At 39.7% G+C, this 13,233-nt stretch overlaps 1 long non-coding RNA gene across 1 annotated transcript; it reads left to right on the top strand.

Moving 5' to 3' along the window:
* Nucleotides 1-4,708: 4,708 nt before the first annotated feature.
* On the top strand, nt 4,709-7,898 carry LOC125969338 (uncharacterized). The gene is made up of 3 exons (XR_007481524.1): nt 4,709-5,652; nt 6,996-7,046; nt 7,310-7,898. It is a non-coding gene; the product is annotated as an uncharacterized lncRNA (long non-coding RNA).
* Nucleotides 7,899-13,233: the final 5,335 nt, after the last annotated feature.

The raw sequence follows: 13,233 nt of genomic DNA on the forward strand, positions 1-13,233 counted from the left end.
AGGCATCAGCACAACGTCAAACCTAATGAGGATAAGCAGCATAGAAATGGATGGCTTGATGGAGTCATATAAAGAGGTGAGGCTGGTAAACGATAACGCAGCAGCCAGAAAATAGAGCAATTTATCAATATAGGCTTCCATCAGGCGTGCCGCTTAACCATACGCTAAGCTGTTCCCATGGCAACATATTTCCCATCACCTGAATGTGTAATTCCAGAAGCGCTCTGCTAACAGGGTATCTCATACCGTGAGATTGATGCCCAAACGATGCAACAAAAACCTGAAGGTATTCACACCAGAGCAAAATTTTGGTGTCACACTTTGTTTAACTTCTTTATTTTTGAGATGTGAGACAATGACTCAGCTGTAAAAACAGACTTTGTCAACATCTCTGTCAATTAATTTTTTTATTTCACTGATTCTATTCAGAGTCCCAGCAAAGCTGAAGCCTTGATGAACCACTCCATTAACAATGACCTCTGCTTTGGAATCTCGTTAAAGGGAGCACATTAAGGAAAATTATCTTGTTAATTGTTTATATAGACACAGTCTCTGGAGCGCCTATCCAACCCCCAACTGCGAAATTAAATATCTTTTGTTAGCTGCCCATTTTAAAAAAAAAATGTGTATGTTAACTGTGCTTATTTTGTGTCAAGCCACAACCAGAAACAATCAAACTATTATAAGTCAAAAGAACGTAAGATCACGCCCTATTGAGTTTTTTTGAATGCACAGATTAGCATTAGCAAACTGTTAGCTTTGATAAGGTGCACGGAATTTGACACGGTGTGGTTTTGGTGTTTTGCATGCAATACTGTTTGTGCATTGCATGTGCAACATACACAAATCCTTACATTTGCATTTGTAACTCGGTGGTTTGGTGATGAATGTGCTGACTCATGTTGCAAAATAGTATCCATACCATCTTCTGAGCCTCAAAGGAAAACTCAGAATTACAAGTTCAACGGCTCCTGACTTCTGACAACCATTGAAAGAAAAGATACACTCATCGCCCAATAGAAAGAGATACTTCACATGTAGTTGTGGTTGTTTCAAAATTACAGACGTCATCATATAAAACCACCTGAATGAAAGCTGAAGGTCGACGCTATAATCGCATTGATTGAAGCCATGTAACGATCTCATTTGTGCGGAAGTGCTGAACAATGACAGCTGTGCAAATGATGCAGGGTCGCAATAAAAAGTGACCAGTGGTGTTTGGAAGTGAATATTGATTTATATGAACTGCATTTCAAAAACCACACACCAGAATACTAACATCGCTGTGAGCATTTTGGAACTGTCGGAGAGCACAACCCTGATTTGTAAGCAATGGCAATATTCCATGCCACTCTCGCCATCAACACTGCAGAGGCAGCCTGCCGAAATGACCAATTAGGTGCGCGTGAGCGTATATATCTCAGAGCGGAAGATTAGATGCACAGCCACATCGCTGCAACTTGACATTCCCGACAACCACTTGTGTGAACTTCCATCTGTGTGCTGTCCACGCGCCAGAGGTTTAATGACATGAGTGGTGACGGCAGAGTCACACACGTCGTTGAGAGGAATGTCATTTCAGGATTTTCAAAATCCATATCTTGCTCACTGACCACATATAAATTGAGCACAATGAGACATGGTGTTTCATTTGCAGCTGAGTGTGTCCATACTGGGTTTAGGTGAAATGAAACACTTATCCGACAGATTAACTGTGTACCGTAACTGAATGAAGGTTGTTGTCACCTTGTCTAATCTGGGATTGACTAATCCCACACCAATGCTGATCCAGACAGATGGGCAGGGTCGGTTAGAGACAGAGCCAACACCTGGACTCCATTCGTGCATGTTGTTTAAGGTTGCCTTTGCTACGGATGCTTCATCTTCTGTCACTCATTGGCCAAACTGCGGTGGGCTGTCGGCACCATGTGCACCACAATCATGGTTCTCTCAAGTTTGGCTATCGTACTGCGTCAGCATTTCATCAACCGAGTGAAAACGTGAGTCCTTTCTCTTCCCTTTCACGTTAATCCAGTTTACTGGAGAATTGTACTTTTGTACTAAGCCACGGGGGGTACTTCACAGCACAATAGTAGGAGCGACTATGATGGTGACTCCCAAAATTTGTTCAACAAACAAATAAATAAGAAAATAAGAAAATAAGAAAATAAATAAATAAATAAATAAATAAATAAATAAATAAATAAATAAATAAATAAATACATATTTAATAAAATCTCTCAGAGTGAGATAATCCTGACTCTTCCAATCTTCCTTGACTGCGGCACTAATACAAGCAAACTGAGAACACCTGCACAAGACACAAGTAACTGAGGGAGCTGAGTTGAAGACACAAGGGACTGGGATGACAAGAACAGGTGGACACAAAAAAACGAATGAGACAGATAAGAACCGACATGTAAAAAGGGGCTCGGGGAAAATATGACACAACAAAATCCAATCAAAACCAAATCAACAATGACAACAGTCAGCTAGGGTGGGCTCCGGAGTCCCGTGAATTTGAGCAGCAGAAGGGCTGATGGATATATACGAAAATAGGGAGACCGGGATAGACAATGCTCATTCTCATAAATAAAAATATTGTAACAAAAATACATTTATGAAACTTATACATACAGTATTACAAGAAGTAATTGAAAACATTCAGAGAAAAGGCCAATTTGTACTTATTTCTGTTTAAATCATTTGAAGTGTTTATGCTATAAAATGAGTGACCCAAAAAATAGGTGGGATACAACCTGGATTGGTCACCGCTCAATCACATTGCACATACCGCATCGACAAACAACCTTTTACATTCCCACCTATGGAACCGTTGAGTCTTCAATGAACCTAACATATGTTTTGGGAATATGTGAGGAAGCAACCGGCAAACACGGGAAAAAAATGTAAACCCCACACGAGAAGGCTGGAACCTGGATTTGCACCCAGAACTCCTCGACTGTGAGGCAGACACGCTAACCACTCGCATTGAGAATTTGGATTGTAAAATGTAAACCTTTAAGTCACCAACAATAGGCAGTTGTTATTTGCTTATTATTTTGGCATGACTGTGTTCGTTTATTAGGAACCATATCTGTTACAAAGTCAAGTTCCACCCACACTGTCCCATTTAATTTTTAAATGCCCTACATTGAGCTTTGTACCAATAATGCTGATGCTAGCCCTGAGGCTTCTTGTACATTAAGACCAGACATCATTAAAATTAATGGAATCAAATAGATAAATGTGAGGTCCTTTTCAACCTGACAGATATGGATCTGTCACGTGACATTAGGGGAGGTACTCTAGTTAGACATCAGCGTCTTAAGGTGGAGTTTGACATAGTGTCCAGTCCATGAGTCCATTCCACATCACCATCTCGAAGTCAGGATCTATCCAGGGTACTTGAGCTCATTAGCGCAGTAAACGTCTAAGGATCAATAAAGCAACATTAATTCTCAAAGAACTCTGACCACATTGACATTTGTTGCCACAGAAATCAATGATGATAAAAAAGCATACAGACTTGAATCATAATTACTGATAAGGAAGTAAAAATTGATTGCTGAGTTTCTTCTGACGCCAAGATGATACATTTTATTTTAACTACAGGGCAACCTTTGGTCTCACAAGCCTTGGAGGTCTTTCGATTTAGAATTGGAGCCAAATTTTCTGTGGAGAATATATTTCCCAAGTAGCACAAATCACATTTGTTTTTAAATGAGAAGAGCTTTTCATATCATGTATATTTGATCTGCTGAGCTATCATAAAAGTAATTTTGCTATGCATCTGAATATGATGACTGGGATGTTCGGACTTAAAATTCCTGCCAAGCAAGCAAAAATGGATCCTTATCAAATATCCAGATTGATATATCAGTTGGAACTTCAGTCAGGAAACCAATGAAGAAACAAATGTGCCTATACGAGAACATATCCTCTTAAGTAGGGGTGAGGACATTTGCAGACATAAACATAGGCAACTTCATAATTTGTCACTCAAGGGAATCCAAAGCTTTATGGCAGGCTGTGACAGCCAAATATGACAAATACGCAATTGAAATGCCAAGATCATTATGTTATTGTGCAGTGGCGGCACTGGCAGGTTGAAAAAGGCTGACACTCAGTTAGGATGCCCTTTTGAGGAAATGGATTTAGATTTCTGCCAAAACAAACACTTTGCATCCTGACAGGTGTTAGGTTTGCATTATTCCACTCTATTATATTCACTAGTATGAGTTATTATGTAAATATGTTGCATTTGCACATCTTTTCACTGTATAGGAAGTCATAATAACAAAACCCTACCGTGTAAATGATGAGCTATTTGCAAAAAAACATTGCTGTTTCTCAATCCTAAATGTTGGCGGCACCGTATTGATATTCAGCCCATCACAACATTTTTTTTTTATGGGATGTCACAAACAAATGCAAGCTCACACCTCTGCTGGTACTTCTTCAGAATTGCAAGTCAAATCTCGCGGATCACTTTCATCCCCTCCCAACCCTATTATGTCCTAAAAAAATAAAATGCAAAGTAATTCACAATTATACCCTGACCGGCTGACCTTTTCCCTCACCAGCTTGTGTTTCTCCTCATAGCGTTCCAAAAGACCCCAGAGAGAAGGCAACAACTGATATGCATATCAGCAAGGCTCAGATGTGAGGCCGTACAGGTAAACGATAGAATGCTTTAGCGTTTCAATTAATAAAGCCATGCCAATGAATAAATAATCTTTCTGGTAGATATAGCAAAACAGCAAGATTCACTTTCGCCATCTTTTATATAAACTTTTGTTTATAACATTTGTGGAGACTTGTCATCTTTATTATTTTTATTTTATTTAATAGTAAAACGTATATGTGAACTTCAACTTGGACTCTGGGGCGAGGGGTTGTCTGCAAATAAGCAGGGGATCAGTTCAACTTAAATAAAAGGGAGTTTCTGTCAATAATCCGAAAAACAAAATCTTCTCAATGGCTGAATTTGCGAATACTAAAATGTGAATGAGTTGAATATGCAAGGGTCAAATGTGTATCTTGTATTGGACACCACACGGAGAACTCAGACACATAAGGATACAGATTGATTCCAGCTGGGAGGCGGGGATTGGCGGTGACTTGCTTAAGGGCAAATCGTCAGCAGCCATCGAGCAAACTTGCTCCTCTCCAACAACTAGTTGACAATTTGACTTTTTTTTTCACATCACTGCTCTTATCTGTGCCCCTCCGGCTGCAAAACCCAAGTCCTCAGATGAGCTATTGCCGCCCCACTGAGTTTAGTCTGGATTGTTATCTATACCAAGCACAAACCTGCAAGGGTGAACCTTGGAATATACGCTGCAGAGAGCCATCTTGCTTTACAATTATTGCAACAAAGTATTGCCATTTTTAGTATGGAGAGGTCATCAGGCCTTGTTTTTCATTCATTTTGGTTGGACTGATGGTGGTGTAAGCTTACACCAGGAAACAACATGGACGGATCCATTTCTAGAATCAAGTAACAGTCTGTGAGCAGCTCAGTGACCAAGAACGCCGTGTATTTGCCTCATGGCAAAAAAGGTGGGCAGCCGGTCCGCTGATGTATGTTTACCTCAACACTGGAGAGATGTACGAGAGTGGAGCATCGAGAAGAGACAGGACCCCAGAGTAAGACCATCAGGACTAAATGTCACATCTTAAGATTCATTGTTTATTTTTTAAAACAGTGAACGAACCACAAATGTAAACACAATATTCTGCTCCGTATTCTGTGTAAGAGACCCGCAGGTATTTTATTAATAATACTGTTTTCTTTGTGCTGGCAACACATCTTGTATCACTTACACTTTGACGATGTAAACCATTGACTTATATACATTCAGAAGAAGAAAGTGGCGGTTATTTCCATGTTAGATTTTACATATCTGTAGGCTGCACTACGGTAAATATAGTCATTCGATTTAAAAAAGCACAATCTTGAAACTACACAATTAATTATCTCCTTTAACGAACTTATTTAAGAGACGCCTCCAGCAATGTGGGAGTTATTAACTCTCCACATTTTAGATGCTTTGCAAAATAACTACCCACTCCAGTACTTGATTGACAGGTTTAATTTGGCGTTTTATTCATTAAATAGAAGGCACTGGTGGTGTCGTAGTACGCCTGACTTCAATTCCCACTAAGTGACGGTGTGAATAATTTTCCGTCCCTATACGTGTGACTGACTATATGACTAGTTTAGGGTACGGTCTGCCTTTCACTTTTGTTGGACTGGCTCCAGGAACCCATGACTCTGAACAGGATAAGCGGTAATAAAATGGATGGTTTATTAAACAGTCCAAAACTTTGATATTGTCACAGTTACACAAATGCAGTATTCAAAAAGTGTCAGTGCCCATTTTAGTACTTTGTTTTTTACTCATCTTTATTCTATCTTCAAAAGGTTGATACCACCAGAAAGTCTGCTGAACACAGAAACTGACAATATATAATAATGATGTCAATCATTTTTAATTAATTTCTAATTTAATAAGACAATGCTGCTCCCAAAGTATCCATAGGGAAATAAATGAAGAGCCGAAGATAAGCAAGCACTGCGCAGGTTGTTAAACAAGATAGTAATGAATAAGTAGCACAGCAAAGAGGCACTTGTGGCTGATAAAATTCATTGAATTAGCACTGAAAATATATAGTACAAGGCCATGCCTTTGATCTTGTTGAGGATTCTTTCTCAGCTAATCAATATAAAAACTTTGAAGGCTTCGATTAACTAGGAAACGTGAGCTCGAAAGTTAAATTTCATGTCTTTATGTATTCAAATGGATTGAAAAGGATTTGAAAATCATTGTATTCTGTTTTGATATACATTTTATACAACAGTCCGACTTAATTGGAATTAATTACACAGTGTTTGAATCAAAAGAAAAAGAAAGCAAATAATGAAAATGTTTCATTTCTCCCAACCTACCCTTTGCCCCCCTCCACTTACCTCCCTCTTCTGCTTGAAGATGTGGGTATTGGACATGCAAGCTGTCATCAGGTCCATGGAGAGAAAACTGGTGAGCTCACTCAAGTTGCTTAAAAATATTCTATTCTTTGTTGAAGAAGACAAATGTTACCAGTCAGCGTTAAAACAAATCTCTTCTTTGGTCTTTGTAAATAGAACCGTGTAAAATAAGAATTCTGGTGCTTAGTGTTACTACTTTGCTCTTACTTTGCAGATGACACAATACCTCTTGAAATCTTCATATTGCTATCGAAACCGTGGTTGCTTATAGTTAACTATGGGAAGTAAAGTTAACATCTATTCTCCATATTCCAGAACGCTTCACTGGAGAAATATCCGCGCCGTGATTGTGGAAACAGTCCAGATAATATGACAGCAACAGCCAAGACAAATGGCATGTCCAGTCTTCATCACGGGCGGCCACTTGGAGGAGGTTGAATTGAGAATTGCTTTCATTAACCTTTAATGTTCTTTAATACCGTGTGACCACCAAACAGGTGTATAACTGCAAACTTTGGGTGATAACTGTCAGACATGAAATAAAAGAATCAATTATACAAAGTAGCACGGCAGCAACCTCCAACTGGCATCAACATTAATTTGCCATTTTCTTTAATTAATGTCAAGCTCAACACTACATTCAGTTGCATCCTGCTGAATCATAATGGTTATGTTCCAATGTACAGAATCTTTTCAGCAAATGCGCTCTTTCATCTTTTGTAAGTAGAATCATTTTCTTAAATATTCGGGTTGTTTTCCTGCTCGCTCTCCCTGGTATTCCAGCGTGCACTCATTTCACATTCCCCTGGAACAAAAAGGCAGCAAAAGACAGAATGCACCTCTGTGATCTGTAAAAGGACTGAGTGTTAGGCATCTACTCTATTAAAAACTCTATTATGGCAAATGTCTCTGCGCCATTGTGTGCCAAGTCCCAGTGCAATACTGCTCAAAGCCGAGGGAGCTAATGTGGCTAATGTTTCCCTAGGAACATCGCCTCTGCCAAGCATGCACTCTAATCATCATGCACTGTGTAATCAAGGTGATTTGAAACATGAATATCTGCAGGTCCACCTCTTGCTGTCGCTCCCCACGCTGATGAGCCTGTTGGACTCAAATTACAAGGTGAAAGCAGGACTTTTGTTGTGCATTTGGTCCGGTGAAGGTAATGAGCATGGTCTTCCTGCGAACATTCGCAGAGCACAGGAGTTAATCTAATGATGGGAGAGACGCACAATGCCTAATGACCTCGGAGAAGGCGACACGAGGTGATAGGGCGTCCTTTGGCTTGTATCTAACGCTTGTGTTGCAGATTTATTTTGCATTCTAGCCACCAGACTTGAAGACTCCCCGTGAGGACTGGAAGGCATCAAAGGGACATCAATGATTTTAGTGTCTCGAGAAACTAAAGATAGTCAGAGCTGTTGACTGAGGAGGAAGGCTAAGTGTTTTGTCATTGATTCAACATTCATTAATCATTATTGCCAATTGGGTGTGTTCATGCTGATGAGAAACCAAGTCAGGTATGGTGAGTAAAATTGGGATTTTAAATAAAAGATATTTGCATTGGTTTAACGTTCCGCACAGGTTTTCCTCCCAAATTGTTCCAAATCAAAATGGGGAATTTAAAATGATACATTTAACAATTCGACATTACTTGATAAGTAATGTTTAGATTTTTTTTCAATTGTCATTGAAATTGGGAAAAAATATCACTAAATCTGAGGTCTCTAACTCAACTTGTGTTGGCCTCTTCTTCTATCCTTCATAGTGCCAGATTTTTTTTTTTTTATGGTGTCAATGTCCGTGAACTTTGCGTACTTTTTTTTTTTTTTAATCAAGCCTGACACAGGTGATTTTTCTCTAGCTGGGCATTTGCTGAAGTGTTGCTTAGCAACTTGAGAAGGAGCAACACATTCTCTTCTTGATAGATGGAGATCAACATGAATTCAAAGAGACTAAGGGCCTTATTTTTTATCGTAGTGCAAAGTGCAGTCTAAGTGTCCGCAAGGGTGGACTTTTCTTTCTTTTGGTATTTTTATAGATATGTGTCGTTAGAAATTGAAGTTTGCGCCATTGTGGGAGTGAACACAGCCATCAAAGCGGCTTCCCTCATTCCGTTTAAGTTCAGTGTAGTCCATGCAAGACATGGGTGTGCGCCAAATCCGTTTACATGAAAGGAAGAGAATGAAGAGGAAGTGCTTATTAAATAAAGCCTAGTAGCTCACTTTTATTAAAAATACAATGAGTCTTGTATGATTATGGTCAGACAGAAGTCCAGAGAGAACCTCACAATGGCTTTGATGCCGTGAAAGTGAAAACTTCAAAAGGTTACACAAGAAGCTTTCAAGGTATATGGAAATATGCAAGTTGGAGAAAAAGCAAGTCATTGAGTGATGAAAATTGTTACATATTGTGTCTGCACAACGCAGAGATGGAGTACATCCATCCATCCATTTTCTATCAACACTGGAGAAAATTGAACTCGATAAGTAATCGAGACTGCCCTCCGCCGCAATAACTGCTCCGTGCAACAGCGAGTCGCAATCTGGGTTGTGAGGACCTCTAAAATCAACCGTCACACAACATGGTGTCTTGAGACATTCTCTAAATGCATGGTAGGACACAACCAAATGTATTTGGGATTGTTTTAATTTAAATTCCCATCTCAAGGCACCGATTGATAAACAACCACTTTTATTCACACACACCTTTGGAATAGTCAGAGTTTTCCTTAAACTAATATGCATACAAGAAAAGGGAGAACATCCAAACTCCACACCACAGAGATTTAAACACCGTATCGCAGCAGATGTGATAACCACATGACAATGCTTGTTTAAGGAAAATTCTGAAAATAAATCGAGATGAGGAGATGTTTTTAACTCCCCTGGTTTTAGAAAGCAATCCCCAGCAATCCTCTTTTTGTGGCTCAAAATATTTTTATGTCTGGCATCCCTACAATGTTATTGCTGCATTTACTTGAGAAACATTCCGTGCATAAAATCCTCTGTGTTTGTGTTTCCTGAAGAAAGCGTTTGGAATAGAAATCAGTGGGCAGTACATTTTTTTTGGTATCTACTTTTGGCCTGTGGATCGTTTTATACTTATGACACATTTGATGAGAGTGTTTCTTCATCCTAATGAGCATCCACCCTGCTGAAGCAAGCGGCGGCCTCCTGCAGTGCAACCAAGTGTCTGATGAGACGCCATTCACGGCCGCTGGTTTGGAGCAGCAAAAATAGTCTTGCAAGGGACATCCACATGTGACCGCCTACACGCAGTCCCCTGGTTAAAAGGGTACACTTTACCAAGGTGGCTGTAGTGTGTTTGGAGAGGAGATGAGAATAGCAAGGTGTGCCTTCCAAAGACTTGAAATGTTTGTTCGCCTCTCTCAGGCCTACTTCAGGAAATGAGCAGCGGCATCTATGCTCGAATAGGTCACACCTAGAATCATGAGAGCTGCGACTCTGGGTTGACACTGTCATGGTGGTAATGAGAGAATGGAGAACGCACAAGCCTGGTTGTTATATTCATAGATAACCCATTCAATTGATTGATTTTGAGAAGATATTTATTCACATACTGCACATTACAGTTTTAGCATGATGGCAAACGCCGTTGCTTCTGTTTGAATGTTTTGCAAATTCTTTGGCTTTCGACTGACTTTCGACTGTTTTCCATCTTTATATTATTTTGTGTTTCAATTGACTGTTTTTTACTGTCTTTGTGGTTGCCCCATTGCTACATGTGAAGCGCTTTGTCACAGCTGCAGCTGTTATAAAATGCATAATATAAATAAAGTTGTATTGTATTGTGGGAATTGTATCAAATCTGTGCATGAACAATTAAAGATGCAGCTGTGGTATGCTGATTGTTACAGAGTGTAGTCTACAATAGCATTTGACAAGTCTGATTTCTGTCCAGCGCCCACTGGCTTCAGCATTCCGTGATCTTTCAAGCCAGCGGTGCATTTCAAGTGTTATAATAACTCAATTTAATAGACTTATGCAAGAGTGCGCATTGCTTGTTTATGGCACATATCAATGCTGGCACGCTAATACAGCTGCCACTCTTTGATTCCTCCATTTTATACTTCATCAACCTTGCTATCAGAATGACCCAATAAACCAATGTAATATGGAACAATGAGAGATAACCCCAAACAGTTTTACAGAGGCGACACAAGGGTTTTCCTCCTGTCTACTCCTCTTGGCTTCATGTCAGTTTTAATGACTCTCTAACTGCTTGGAGAATGCAAAATAGTGGAATTGAAAGAAAGAAAGAAAGAAAGAAAGAAAGAAAGAAAGAAAGAAAGAAAGAAAGAAAGAAAGAAAGAAAGAAAGAAAGAAAGAAAGAAAGAAAGCCATTAGTGGGTTTCATTGTACTACCAAAGTGACGGGACAAAACATGCCGTTCTTATTTATAAAAGTATTACAAATTAAATTCCGCATTCACTGTGACATTTTGTGGCTCAACTGATTGTTTATGAATAGATTCTCAAGAAAGTGTTATTGAAATTTACAATGGACAAAGTAAATGGGTTTAAAGGGCATACAAATTACAACTCCCAGCTTCCCTCCATCGCCAACAGTTTGTAATTGTATTAATTGCACCTATTATTCATGCAGGCAGCATGGTTCCTGTTGAGTGTTCTGTCGGAGCGAGGACAAAAAAAGGCCGGCACGAAGCTGTAAGAAACAAAGTTGGAGGGGGCTTAAACAACTTCACAGATGGCAAGCGGGGAAAGACAAAAAAAACAACAACAGACTTTTAGTGAGGGAATGGAAAAGTAAGGGTGGATGTGAAATCAACTCAGAACATTTGGACTGAGTGCCTGTGCAAAAGGTAAGGACAAAGTTTAACACGTAATGCTCTTGTAACACCGTCTTCCAAATGATTCACTGAAAAAACGTTGTCTGTGAATTTGCGTAAATTTAATGTCAATTGGATGCACGAAACAAAATCATCTAGATCCGGATATGTTTTTTAAGTGGACTTTAAATCTATTTAACAAATATCGGGACCCAGACGATATTATTTTATGCAACCGCTTATGAAAAAATATTGAGTAATATCAACACATTTTGGTTTTAGGATGACAACAACAAACAACACTTTTTTTATAGTTTCTTAACTGAAACTGTCCCCAATGTTGATCATCATGTCAGAATCTTGAAATATTTTCTCACTAGAAGCATATTTGTAGCTAACACAGACTCATGTCATTTGAGAATACCGCGTCAAGTTTTTCAAACCTCAATTTGAAGGTTCCCTCCTGCAAAAATCTGTCAAACTATTTCAAGTTAGGAAAGGAACATCGATAGATGATCTATTTCAGTCTTTCTAAAGATGTTCAATTGGGTTTAAGGCTCTCGCGTTGTCTCGGATGTGAACTTGATGTGAAGCATCAGGACATGTCTACGTTTTTTAAGAGCTCTTGACAAGATTTTCATTTCAGAATCACTTATGCTGCCATGTTCTTAGCTCTCTTACATCTTGTGGCCCTTTATTTAAAGCTCTTGGCAGGATTTCGAAAGTCTGCCATACATCCGTTATATGTGGAGGGTTGAGGTTACGCCACTTCTTGCTCTTATATAATGAAGTCAGCGCTGCAACAATGGGGGCGGGCATGCAAAGAAACAGAGCAGAATTAAGGGGCAAATGAAGGAGAGCCGGGCAGACAGGCGAAATCTTTCTGCGAGCCTTCAATGCTAAGCGACCCAGATGGCCAGCGTGTCATGTCGGATGCCAATTTGATCTCAACATTGAGATCTAAACAACCCAACCTCCCACTTGGTAACCCGCTACTGTGTGTGTATGTATGCGTGTGTCTGTGTGCGCGCGTGTGTGTGCGTGTGTGTTCGCACGCGCATTTTTGAATTAGCTCTGAGTTGACATCTGTGCTGCGTGACCCCTTCAGTAGATAATGACACTTCAACTATCATCAAGCTCGTGTCAGTCAACTTGTGTTCAGGAGATTCATTGTTGGGAATGCCTGCAATTAGTGGCAATTTTTGAAATGAAACCCCTCCAAACGATGAACGTTTGTAGTGGTGTTCCATTCCGCCACATGCAAGGACAGCCCTCTTCCCCCACTTTAAAGTCTTCAAGGCTACAATAGACTCCCAGCTGGAAAAGTGTGGAAGGGAAAATCGACATGTCTCCATTCATGGCAGCTCCTCAGCTGTGCAATTTTTAATCAATCGCTTTTAGGGAATCAGCATCTCCCCTGCAGTTTG

The sequence above is a fragment of the Syngnathus scovelli genome, chromosome 5, assembly GCF_024217435.2.
Source record: "Syngnathus scovelli strain Florida chromosome 5, RoL_Ssco_1.2, whole genome shotgun sequence".
In the NCBI taxonomy this organism is placed as follows: Eukaryota; Metazoa; Chordata; class Actinopteri; order Syngnathiformes; family Syngnathidae; genus Syngnathus; species Syngnathus scovelli.